Source organism: Temnothorax nylanderi, unplaced genomic scaffold (genome assembly GCF_030848795.1).
Source record: "Temnothorax nylanderi isolate EJ_2023f unplaced genomic scaffold, tnyl_v1.0 TNYL_tig0007_pilon, whole genome shotgun sequence".
In the NCBI taxonomy this organism is placed as follows: Eukaryota; Metazoa; Arthropoda; class Insecta; order Hymenoptera; family Formicidae; genus Temnothorax; species Temnothorax nylanderi.
The window spans coordinates 1,701,802-1,715,035 of NW_027249069.1; the positions used below are offsets into that span (position 1 = coordinate 1,701,802).

Consider the following 13,234-nt stretch of genomic DNA (forward strand, 5'->3'; position numbering starts at 1 on the left):
TAACTGCTTGAATGAAGACGCTTGATTATTCTGCATGATTGACCAGTCATCATATTTAAAATTGGCGCACTTTTGCATGCGCGTGCGGCCACTGAGCATGCGCATGTGGCCACAGGGCATGTTCAGTGTTGCTACATGTCGTCGGTATGACAGGAATCATAACCTGATTCCTGTCAACTTTAACGATTAATATCTCGCGTCGCGGGGCAGAGCGACACTTCTTTCTGCCAGATTCTTTCGTTTCGTGCAAAAACGCGTCGAATAAGCCTAATTTCATCGATTTCTGTGCTGAGGTAGCTAAACTGAAGAATTACCATTTATTTAATCATATTTACAATTTTTATATTTATAACTTTTAAATATGCATATATATATATGGAGGGGTTAAAGCCATAGTGATGGTGTAAGTCACTTTTTTTAACTTATCGAGTTAAGTTCATAGATGCAGTCTACACATGCAGATATGTTGAAAAAAGAAGAAAAAAAAGTGGTCAAAAAAATTGACTTACACCACTATGGCTTTAACCCCTCCATATATATATATGCATATTAAAAAAAATATATATATATATTTATTTATAAATGTAAAAATTATAAATAAAATGAAATAAATATTTATAAACACTAATTCAGGAAGGCAAAAATTTAGGAGTTAGCTTTAGGAGTAGAGAGAGCTATGTATAAATGAAATATATATTAATTGTTACTTTATTATTTATTGAAGATTATTTTTGGTAATAATATGTTGATGCCCGATATATTTTTTTCTTCACCAGCTCCGCCTCTTCCTATTCTTCTGCCTCTGCCTCTTTCTCGGCCTCTACCTCTCCCTCGCATCGCGATAAAACAAGACAAAAAGAAAAAGAAAAGGAAATATGTGTGTGTGTGTGTGTGTATGTGTGCGCAGCGTTACAGCGTAACATATGTCTTAGATCTTAGATTGTTATCTATACTAATTTATTTTGTAAATATACATATACATAAAAAAAATATGTTTTACGCTGTTATATATTATTTATCATATATATAGAATATTTAAAAAATATTAAAAAATGTACAAAAGTAAATACGAAACGCACATATTTATTTTATTTTAAAAATTTATTGAAGCAAAAACATTTTAGTAAACAGTTTATACGAATTATTTATTCAAATTGTTTGTTATTATCTAATAATTTTTGATAGTATATAATCTTGATAAGACTTTCTTGCCTTGCCCCCTTGCCTTGACATGCCCCTTGCCAAGCCTTGCCATGCCCCCTTGCCGTGCCATGCCCATCCCTCGCTCCCTCGCTCCCACGCTCCTCGCTCACTATCTCTCTCTCTCTCTCTCTCTCTCTCTCTCTCTCTCTCTCTCTCTCTCTCTCTCTCTCTCTCTCTCTCTCTCTCTCTCTCTCTCTCTCTCTCTCTCTCTCTCTCTCTCTCTCTCTCTCTCTCTCTCTCTCTCTCTCTCTTTCTCTCTCTCTCTCGCTCTTTCTCGCTCTGCTCCTCGGGCGGTTTATTCGTGGCCGCTCCTTCGCCGGCCATCCTCCGGCATGCGTTTAATCCATCGGCCATCCACCAGCCATCCTCCGGCGTGCGTTTAATCCACCGGCCATTCTCCGCCGAGCGTTTAATCCATCGGCCATCCACCAGCCATCCTCCGGCGTGCGTTTAATCCATCGGCCTTCCACCAGCCATCGTCCGGCGTGCGTTTAATCCACCGGCCATCCTCCGGCGTGCGTTGAATCCATCGGCCATCCTCCGGCGTGCGTTTAATCCACCGGCCATCCTCCGCCGAGCGTTTAATCCATCGGCCATCCACCAGCCATCCTCCGGCGTGCGTTTATTTCATCGGCCATCCACCAGCCATCCTCCGGCGTGCGTTTAATCCACCGGCCATCCTCCGGCGTGCGTTGAATCCATCGGCCATCCACCAGCCATCCTCCGGCGTGAGTTCAATCCACCGGCCATCCTCCGGCGTGCGTTTAATCCACCGGCCATCCTCCGGCATGCGTTTAATCCATCGGCCATCCACTAGCCATCCTCCGGCGTGCGTTTAATCCACCGGCCATCCTCCGGCGTGCGTTGAATCCATCGGCCATCCACCAGCCATTCTCCGGCGTGCGTTTAATCCACCGGCCATCCTCCGGCGTGCGTTTAATCCATCAGCCATCCACCAGCCTTCCTCCGGCGTGCGTTTAATCCACCGGCCATCCTCCGGCGTGCGTTTAATCACTCAGCCATCCACCAGCCATTCTCCGGCGTGCGTTTAATCCATCGGGCATCCACCAGCCATCCTCCGGCGTGCGTTTAATCCATCGGCCATCCACCACCCATTTTCCGGCGTGCGTTCAATCCACCGGCCATCCTCCGGCGTGCGTTTAATCCACCGGCCATCCTCCGGCGTGCGTTGAATCCATCGGCCATCCACCAGCCATTCTCCGGCGTGCGTTCAATCCACCGGCCATCCTCCGGCGTGCGTTTAATCCACCAGCCATCCTCCGGCGAGCGTTTAATCCATCGGCCATCCACCAGCCATCCTCAGGCGTGCGTTTAATCCACCGGCCATCCTCCGGCGTGCGTTGAATCCATCGGCCATCCACCAGCCATCCTCCGGCGAGCGTTTAATCCACCGGCCATCCTCCGCCGAGCGTTTAATCCATCGGCCATCCACCAGCCATCCTCCGGCGTGCGTTTAATCCATCGGCCATCCACCAGCCATCCTCCGGCGTGCGTTTAATCCACCGGCCATCCTCCGGCGTGCGTTGAATCCATCGGCCATCCACCAGCCATTCTCCGGCGTGCGTTCAATCCACCGGCCATCCTCCGGCGTGCGTTTAATCCACCAGCCATCCTCCGGCGAGCGTTTAATCCATCGGCCATCCACCAGCCATCCTCCGGCGTGCGTTTAATCCATCGGCCATCCTCCGTCGTGCGTTTAATCCATCGGCTATCCACCAGCCATCCTCCGGCGTGCGTTTAATCCACCGGCCATCCTCCGGCGTGCGTTTAATCCATCGGCCATCCACCAGCCATCCTCCGGCGTGCGTTCAATCCACCGGCCATCCTCCGGCGTGCGTTTAATCCATCGGCCATCCTCCGGCGTGCGTTTAATCCATCGGCCGTCCATCAGCCATCCTCCGTCTTTCGTTTAATCCATCGGTCATCCACCAGCCATCCTCCAGCGTGCGTTTAATCCATCGGCCATCCACCAGCTATCCTCCGGCGTGCGTTTAATCCATCGGCCATCCACCAGCCATACTCCGGCTTTCGTTTAATCCATCGGTCATCCACCAGCCATCCTCCGGGGTGCGTTTAATCCATCGGCCATCCATCAGTCCTCCTCCTTACTTACTCGGTTAGGAGGAGCGCGTGCCCCGAGGTCGTGCCCCGGCGGTCACGGTGTTCTACAGCCAAGCGTGTCAGAGTGGCGTGAGGCCTCGCGGCCGATCGCCGTTAATACTCCCGCGTGATCCGATTCGAGGGACGCCAGGGTTTTGTTTTAATGTCTGCACTATAGTGTAGACATTATGTGTAGCCATGGCTCGGTGTTTGGATAACTTTATGGGACCAGTATAACATGCAGCGTCAATGAAATTAGAAGTTGTATCGTTAGATAATGAAGATATGGAAGGTGTTGAAGATGTTGTGGATTGACAATTTGTTGCATTGAAAGAACCACTTTTGTAGCAGTATCTTTAAGAATGCTCTGTAAATTAGGTATGAATAAAATTTAGTTTATTATTAGATAACTGATTAAAATTAGTTAAATATTTCCGCCAATGGCTGCCGAGCCATAGTTACAATAGGCGGCCGATAAGTGGCGGCGGCGTCACTTGTGAAATGATTAATTTGTTAATTTTTCAATAAAAATGCAATAAATCATTAAAATAATGATGGAGCAATAAGGAGCAATCGTTCTATGCCGGATTTAGTTGCATAGAGTTATTAGAAATATGTTTTTGAGTGAAAGTTATAACTTTTACGTTTTTTTTAAATATCTTAAAAAATAATAATTTTAAAAGGAGAGCAATTGTTGATTCTGAGGGAGCAATTAGGGAGCAATCGTTTGAGCTATAGTTTATTAAAAAATATGAACTTCCAGCGCCAACTTATTTCCGGTGATTTCAGCAGTGATGTCAGATGCTCGACGCTCGGTCAGCCGCGAGCCGGCGAGAATCGTGCTAGGCTTCTCGACGCTCACGCTCGCGCGCGCGCACCTAGGTCTTGTCGTACTTATTAATTACTTATAATATTTATTGATTTTATATATATACATATAAAATAAATAAATAAATAAATAAATAAATATAAATATATATAATATATAATATAAAAAAAAAATATATATATATATATGAAGCCGAGACCGAGGATTAATGAACAATACTATTGTTATTATATAATAATAAAGAAAACTTATTTTGTAATTTGAAAATAATTTCTAATTTTTTTATTAGCAAATCGTTAATTTTCCTAAAGTTGTTAGAAAATATGCGAATAATTTTAATGATTGTCAAATAATTTTCCTAGTTTATATGTATTACATAACAACTTATTGCGAAAAAACCCTGACTGAGATAATATTTTTTCGCAATAAATTCTTTACAGTAATATTCGGGGAAAGAGGGGATGTTAGATACGATTTGTATCAGCATCAAAAATTAAATCGATTTGCGATTTATTTAAGTAAATTTACTGTTCTAACGAAAAAACTGTGTTTCAAGACCGACAATTCGTTGGCGCGCAGTTTAGTTCGAAATAGTATTAGAAATTCACACGGAAATTATTTGCTACTTAGATCCTAGCTCGGACTTGATGGCGTTCTTATATTATATTAATTTAATGTCAAATATACAGTCTTAATAACTAATTTTTGAAGAAAATTTATAGTTTTTAGAGAAAGAAAATTCTCGAAATTATCGATGATTATACGTGATATAAAATTTGAATATCCCATTTGTTTTCAAACTTTGTGCGCTCGCCGCAGTGACTATTGTTAAAATGCAATGCATTCTGCGCTCGCCGCAGTGACTACTGTCAAAATGCATTCTGCGCTCGCCGCAGTGACTACTGTCAAAATGCATTCTGCTCTTAGCGCTGTTTATAATGTGCAAATAAAATATACGCTCGCTCATCTATCTGCATTAGTGTCATCTTGTGCACTGTGTTCATACAAGAATTCGTGCAAATGGAGTAAATTGCTACCCATATGTGCACATGGGTGCATTTATATCTTACCGTTTAGAGTACAAAATATCTATTCTCTAATGGGTAGATATGATTGCAACCCGTCTGTAATACACAGCAGCGTGTTTATAATCCAGTAAGTAAATTAATAGCAAATTGTTGCCAATTTGGCATTAAACTCACTTACAAAGAACTTTGCCCATTTTTATAAAGGTTTTAGGCCCCTCGCGTTTAGTAACGAGATTTAAAATGAAAGATTATTGTTAGAAGATCGAAATATTTCTATATAAACATAATCCTTTATTGTAAGTTAATACCGTTCAGAGATACACTCTTTGAAAAATTAGAAAAATGTACGAAATGGCTTTGTTTCATTCGATTTTTCGACGTCCTAGGCACCTCCCTGTGATGACGGATAATAAACTATTTTAATATATCAATTGAAGTACTTTATACAAATAAATTTGTTACTACTGATCCAGCTAATTGCAAGTTTCTGGATGTGAGTCAGGGATATTCAAAATAATTGATTGTAACCATTACCACTATCACCACGGAAAAAAGTCCTGGATGCCGAGAAATCGAATGAAAGAATGCTATATAGTATATTTTTCTAATGTTTCAGAAAGTGTATCTCTAAACAATGTCGACTTAGAGGATTATGTCTGTAGAATATTCTGATCCTCTAACAATAATTTTTTATTTTAGCAAAGTCTCGTTGTTAGACGCGAGGGTTCTAAAATAGACAGGGTTTTTTGTGGCAAATCCAATTATTAATAAAGTGAAACGTGATATAAAATAATGTAAAATCTCATAAAGTGAGAGAATGTAAATGTAATGTTTTATTATAAAATAACAATAAATATTTTAAAATTGAAAAATCTTCCTATACTTATCTTCCCTATAATCATGTAATGGTCATCACCTGCGATGACGTTTAAAATTTCCAAAGAACTTTGTTCCCAATTGCAAATAACACTTATATAATACTAAAAAGCAACGTACATTAAAATATGTTTAACGCATTACATTTGTTTTGCTTTTTCACTTAACTTTTGCATATACCCTACAATAGATTAGGCAGTAAAAATAATCAATAACTCAATAACATAAATGTTTTGTCGTTTATAGATCTTCACAAGTTCGAATTCCATTTCAACGATGACAAAATCTTTTCCTGTTCATATTTTTTATTGTTTCTATCGTATATCGACTGATATCTTTCGGGAGGTCGTATCTTAAAAACTGTCACTTTACAGGATTCGTAAATTTTTGTTTTGTTGATAAGCAACAAACAAGATAGTTTGCTTTACTTTCAAAAGTATAGTGATTTGGAATTAAAATACAGCTTTATTGTTTAATTTGATATTATTCGTGGAAAACAAACGCAAAAACGCAATTTTTATAGATACGACGTACTTTAAAATTGTAATCAAATAAACAAGTTACGACATATTTAGTTTTAAATAACATTTATTATTGTTATTTAAAAATAAATATGTCGTATCTTGTTCATTATTTGATTATAATTTTGAAGTGCAAATTTGTCGTATCTACAAATACGAGAAAATACGAGAAAATTTTGACAACCAATTCATTTTTGGTAATCTATTTTAAGATAGGATGTAGACACTTAGCTTCGGGGTTGCCTGACTAAGCGTTTAAGCAGAAAAACCGGAAATTGTGTAAAATCGACCTCGAATTGTGTAAGATACGACCTCACAGCTTCGCAGGATTCCCTCGCTGCTCCGATGTCACCTTCTGCGTCGTTATTTTCTGAAACATTCAAATGAACGATTCGATTAAGTAAAGACAGAAGAAATAGAAAATTTGTGACATAAATGACATAGTACGTGAAAATCAATTACACTCACCACCTTCTTTTAGGCTGCTCGGGATGTCCCTCGTGTTCCCTCGATGCGAAGCAACGTTGCTCCTTCCCGCGTGGATATTTTCTGTAACATAAAAATAATCGAATCGATTAAATAATTGTCACGCGCATCGAACATCTTATTCGTTATTCAGATTAATATTATATTTTAAATTACTTCTTCGAAAAAAATTTTTACGTTAGAATCAACTTGAATCAAATTTTTCAAAATATTTCTTTTTACTAATTTAAATTTCGAAACACGATTTAATGTAACAACTGAATAAGCACAAACAAAAAAAGAGATTCTATATCTTTAGAAAAAATAAAAAGTAACATTTACCAGAAGTGTTGGTACGCCGATGCCCGATGCCTATCCTAGGCCTCCTCCTCCTCTCAGGCTGCTCGGAATGTCAGCTACGCAGGATTCCCTCGCTGCTCCGATGTCACCTTCTGCGTCGTTATTTTCTGAAACATTCAAATAAACGATTCGATTAAGTAAAGACAGAAGAGATAGAAAATTTTTGGACATAAGTGACATAGTACGTGAAAATCAATTAAACTCACCACTTTCTTTCATGCTGTTCCGGTCTCGAGCCACATTGAGACTCGTGGCAATGCAGTGTGACTTCATCCCTTAAGCAAGAAAAATCAAGAAGCATTTCAGCTATATTGCATTAATTTTACAACGTTTTTGCAATATAGTCGAAATGTTTCTTGACTGTTCTTGCTTAATGGAAATGTAATTGCTGAAAGGAATTAAAAATTATTCCCTACCTACGTTTTAACTAGGTCCCTTTTTTTTTTTTTTTTTTTTACGTGGTGGAAATCTTCCATCACTGGAATCCCCACGACGTCCTGGAGGCAACCCGTCAGCAGTGGCAACCAGTCACGGTGGCTATGCCACCGATCGGGGAGCACCACTGGTCGGGGAGTGCCTCCATTCTTCCGGGGTTTGAGTGACCAGTGACCCCCCTTTCGGGAGGAAGACCCCCCTTCCCCGGGGCGGGGCGGGGGGAGTGCCGGATTCTGCGGAGAGCAGAACATTAAAGTTCCGCCATTTCCCCGCAGCCTACCGGCTAAAACCACCACGAGTGACCCTAACAGAGGATTTATTTATTACACGCTCACTACTGGAGAAAAGCGTGATGTCGCCGAAGGCAGACAGGAGGAGGATTTACTTATTACACGCTCACTACTGGAGAAAAGCGTGATGTCGCCGAAGGCAGACAGGAGGAGGATTTACTTTTTACACGCTCACTACTGGAGAAAAGCGTGATGTCGCCGAAGGCAGACAGGAGGAGGATTTACTTATTACACGCTCACTACTGGAGAAAAGCGTGATGTCGCCGAAGGCAGACAGGAGGAGGATTTACTTTTTACACGCTCACTACTGGAGAAAAGCGTGATGTCGCCGAAGGCAGACAGGAGGAGGATTTACTTATTACACGCTCACTACTGGAGAAAAGCGTGATGTCGCCGAAGGCAGACAGGAGGAGGATTTACTTTTTACACGCTCACTACTGGAGAAAAGCGTGATGTCGCCGAAGGCAGACAGGAGGAGGATTTACTTTTTACACGCTCACTACTGGAGAAAAGCGTGATGTCGCCGAAGGCAGACAGGAGGAGGATTTACTTTTTACACGCTCACTACTGGAGAAAAGCGTGATGTCGCCGAAGGCAGACAGGAGGAGGATTTACTTTTTACACGCTCACTACTGGAGAAAAGCGTGATGTCGCCGAAGGCAGACAGGAGGAGGATTTACTTTTTACACGCTCACTACTGGAGAAAAGCGTGATGTCGCCGAAGGCAGACAGGAGGAGGATTTACTTTTTACACGCTCACTACTGGAGAAAAGCGTGATGTCGCCGAAGGCAGACAGGAGGAGGATTTACTTTTTACACGCTCACTACTGGAGAAAAGCGTGATGTCGCCGAAGGCAGACAGGAGGAGGATTTACTTATTACACGCTCACTACTGGAGAAAAGCGTGATGTCGCCGAAGGCAGACAGGAGGAGGATTTACTTTTTACACGCTCACTACTGGAGAAAAGCGTGATGTCGCCGAAGGCAGACAGGAGGAGGATTTACTTTTTACACGCTCACTACTGGAGAAAAGCGTGATGTCGCCGAAGGCAGACAGGAGGAGGATTTACTTTTTACACGCTCACTACTGGAGAAAAGCGTGATGTCGCCGAAGGCAGACAGGAGGAGGATTTACTTTTACACGCTCACTACTGGAGAAAAGCGTGATGTCGCCGAAGGCAGACAGGAGGAGGATTTACTTTTTACACGCTCACTACTGGAGAAAAGCGTGATGTCGCCGAAGGCAGACAGGAGGAGGATTTACTTATTACACGCTCACTACTGGAGAAAAGCGTGATGTCGCCGAAGGCAGACAGGAGGAGGATTTACTTTTTACACGCTCACTACTGGAGAAAAGCGTGATGTCGCCGAAGGCAGACAGGAGGAGGATTTACTTATTACACGCTCACTACTGGAGAAAAGCGTGATGTCGCCGAAGGCAGACAGGAGGAGGATTTACTTTTTACACGCTCACTACTGGAGAAAAGCGTGATGTCGCCGAAGGCAGACAGGAGGAGGATTTACTTATTACACGCTCACTACTGGAGAAAAGCGTGATGTCGCCGAAGGCAGACAGGAGGAGGATTTACTTATTACACGCTCACTACTGGAGAAAAGCGTGATGTCGCCGAAGGCAGACAGGAGGAGGATTTACTTTTTACACGCTCACTACTGGAGAAAAGCGTGATGTCGCCGAAGGCAGACAGGAGGAGGATTTACTTATTACACGCTCACTACTGGAGAAAAGCGTGATGTCGCCGAAGGCAGACAGGAGGAGGATTTACTTATTACACGCTCACTACTGGAGAAAAGCGTGATGTCGCCGAAGGCAGACAGGAGGAGGATTTACTTATTACACGCTCACTACTGGAGAAAAGCGTGATGTCGCCGAAGGCAGACAGGAGGAGGATTTACTTATTACACGCTCACTACTGGAGAAAAGCGTGATGTCGCCGAAGGCAGACAGGAGGAGGATTTACTTATTACACGCTCACTACTGGAGAAAAGCGTGATGTCGCCGAAGGCAGACAGGAGGAGGATTTACTTTTTACACGCTCACTACTGGAGAAAAGCGTGATGTCGCCGAAGGCAGACAGGAGGAGGATTTACTTTTACACGCTCACTACTGGAGAAAAGCGTGATGTCGCCGAAGGCAGACAGGAGGAGGATTTACTTTTACACGCTCACTACTGGAGAAAAGCGTGATGTCGCCGAAGGCAGACAGGAGGAGGATTTACTTATTACACGCTCACTACTGGAGAAAAGCGTGATGTCGCCGAAGGCAGACAGGAGGAGGATTTACTTTTTACACGCTCACTACTGGAGAAAAGCGTGATGTCGCCGAAGGCAGACAGGAGGAGGATTTACTTATTACACGCTCACTACTGGAGAAAAGCGTGATGTCGCCGAAGGCAGACAGGAGGAGGATTTACTTATTACACGCTCACTACTGGAGAAAAGCGTGATGTCGCCGAAGGCAGACAGGAGGAGGATTTACTTTTACACGCTCACTACTGGAGAAAAGCGTGATGTCGCCGAAGGCAGACAGGAGGAGGATTTACTTATTACACGCTCACTACTGGAGAAAAGCGTGATGTCGCCGAAGGCAGACAGGAGGAGGATTTACTTTTACACGCTCACTACTGGAGAAAAGCGTGATGTCGCCGAAGGCAGACAGGAGGAGGATTTACTTTTTACACGCTCACTACTGGAGAAAAGCGTGATGTCGCCGAAGGCAGACAGGAGGAGGATTTACTTATTACACGCTCACTACTGGAGAAAAGCGTGATGTCGCCGAAGGCAGACAGGAGGAGGATTTACTTTTACACGCTCACTACTGGAGAAAAGCGTGATGTCGCCGAAGGCAGACAGGAGGAGGATTTACTTTTTACACGCTCACTACTGGAGAAAAGCGTGATGTCGCCGAAGGCAGACAGGAGGAGGATTTACTTATTACACGCTCACTACTGGAGAAAAGCGTGATGTCGCCGAAGGCAGACAGGAGGAGGATTTACTTATTACACGCTCACTACTGGAGAAAAGCGTGATGTCGCCGAAGGCAGACAGGAGGAGGATTTACTTTTACACGCTCACTACTGGAGAAAAGCGTGATGTCGCCGAAGGCAGACAGGAGGAGGATTTACTTATTACACGCTCACTACTGGAGAAAAGCGTGATGTCGCCGAAGGCAGACCCTTAGGAGGATTTACTTATTACACGCTCACTACTGAGAAAAGCGTGGTGTCGTTCCGCAGACAACGCGACGCGATTTCTTACACGCTTAACGTTCTAAGCGTGGTGTCGTTCCGCAGACAACGCGACGCGGGAGTCTGGGTGGCCGAAGCCAACGACAGACTCCTAAGCAGGGCAGCCGGACCCCCGGTTTTCTGTCAGGGTTTTCCTTCCCTTAGGTCGGTTAGGAGAGCCTAAGCTCCTCCCTCACGGCTCCGACCAGCCGAGCGGACTTTTTATAGAGGCCGCTTACCTCGCGAGTCCTTAAAAGGACTCCCCGGTCCACGACAGACCCGTAGGGCTGCCGTAGATTGCGGTACTGGTGTGCTCGGGTACTCCGGGTGCGCAAAACCCGTAGTGGAGGGCTCCCCCGTGCCCCTAAAGGGTCCGGGAGGACTCCCCCCACCCCCTGGAGGGAAGATTTATTACACGCTTAACTTTATCAGCGTGATGTCTTTAGCAGACAAAATTTTTTACACGCTTAATTTTTTTCAAGCGTGATGTCTTTTGCAGACAAGATTTTTTACACGCTTAACTTTATAAGCGTGATGTCATTCATAGACAAGATTTTTTACACGCTTAACTTTATAAGCGTGACGTCGTTTATAGACAAGATTTTTTACACGCTTAATTTTTTCGAGCGTAATGTCATGAGTGCCGGATTCTGCAGAGAGCAGAACATTAAAGTTCCGCCATTTCCCCGCAGCCTACCGGCTAAAACCACCACGAGTGACCGTAACACCGCGTCGAGCGAGCAAGGGGGGAAGTCGCGCCGCGTGTCACTGCCGCCGGTAGACAACGCGCCTATTTATACGGTCGAGCGAGCAAGGGGGGAAGTCGCGCCGCGTGTCACTGCCGCCGGTAGACAACGCGCCTATTTATACGGTCGAGCGAGCAAGGGGGGAAGTCGCGCCGCGTGTCACTGCCGCCGGTAGACAACGCGCCTATTTATACGGTCGAGCGAGCAAGGGGGGAAGTCGCGCAGTCGCGCCGCGTGTCACTGCCGCCGGTAGACAACGCGCGTATTTATACGGTCGAGCGAGCAAGGGGGGAAGTCGCGCCGCGTGTCACTGCCGCCGGTAGACAACGCGCCTATTTATACGGTCGAGCGAGCAAGGGGGGAAGTCGCGCCGCGTGTCACTGCCGCCGGTAGACAACGCGCCTATTTATACGGTCGAGCAAGCAAGGGGGGAAGTCGCGCCGCGTGTCACTGCCGCCGGTAGACAACGCGCCTATTTATACGGTCAAGCGAGCAAGGGGGGAAGTCGCGCCGCGTGTCACTGCCGCCGCGAGACTCGTTACCTCAATAAAAAAAAATTTTTGACTCACCAACTCGATGCGCAACGGACGGAGTTATGCAGCCACGTAGCTACGATGATACTGTAACATACAAACATAAGATTCAAATTTTAAAAATGCTCCAAATAATCAACATTTCAAAAGATAATTTTTACGCCTTTCTAATTCGTCTTTTAATGAGATATTTAGCAATAATTAGTTATTTTCTGAAAACGATTTTTATAAGAATAAAATTTTGAATAATTTCTCTTTTTGTAATTATTTCTAATTTATCGAGATAACAATTCGAATAAATAAAAAAGAACTATTAATTTTTATCAGATAAGAGATGATACTCACCCCAAGGTTGCTCCGCCGATGCTCGATGTCTCTCTCAGACCTCCTCCTCCTCTCAGGACGTCAGGCCTCCTCCTCTCACCGCACAGGACACTCGCGAGAAACTCGCGGATAACAAACTACAATCGCGCGCGGACTAATTTCAGTAAAAGTCTTTCTCGCGCGATACTGTACGGCACTCCCGTTTAAAAAAGTCCTTTAGTCCGATTACTTGTACGGCACTCCTGAAGCAAACGCGAC

At 44.2% G+C, this 13,234-nt stretch overlaps 1 long non-coding RNA gene across 1 annotated transcript; it reads right to left on the reverse strand.

Annotated features, from left to right (window-relative positions):
• Positions 1-5,991: 5,991 nt before the first annotated feature.
• LOC139781144 (uncharacterized) lies at positions 5,992-8,162 on the reverse strand. The gene is made up of 4 exons (XR_011720437.1): positions 7,610-8,162; positions 7,386-7,510; positions 7,047-7,127; positions 5,992-6,948 (listed from the first exon to the last, which is right to left on the reverse strand). It is a non-coding gene; the product is annotated as an uncharacterized lncRNA (long non-coding RNA).
• Between the last annotated feature and the right edge of the window lie 5,072 nt (positions 8,163-13,234).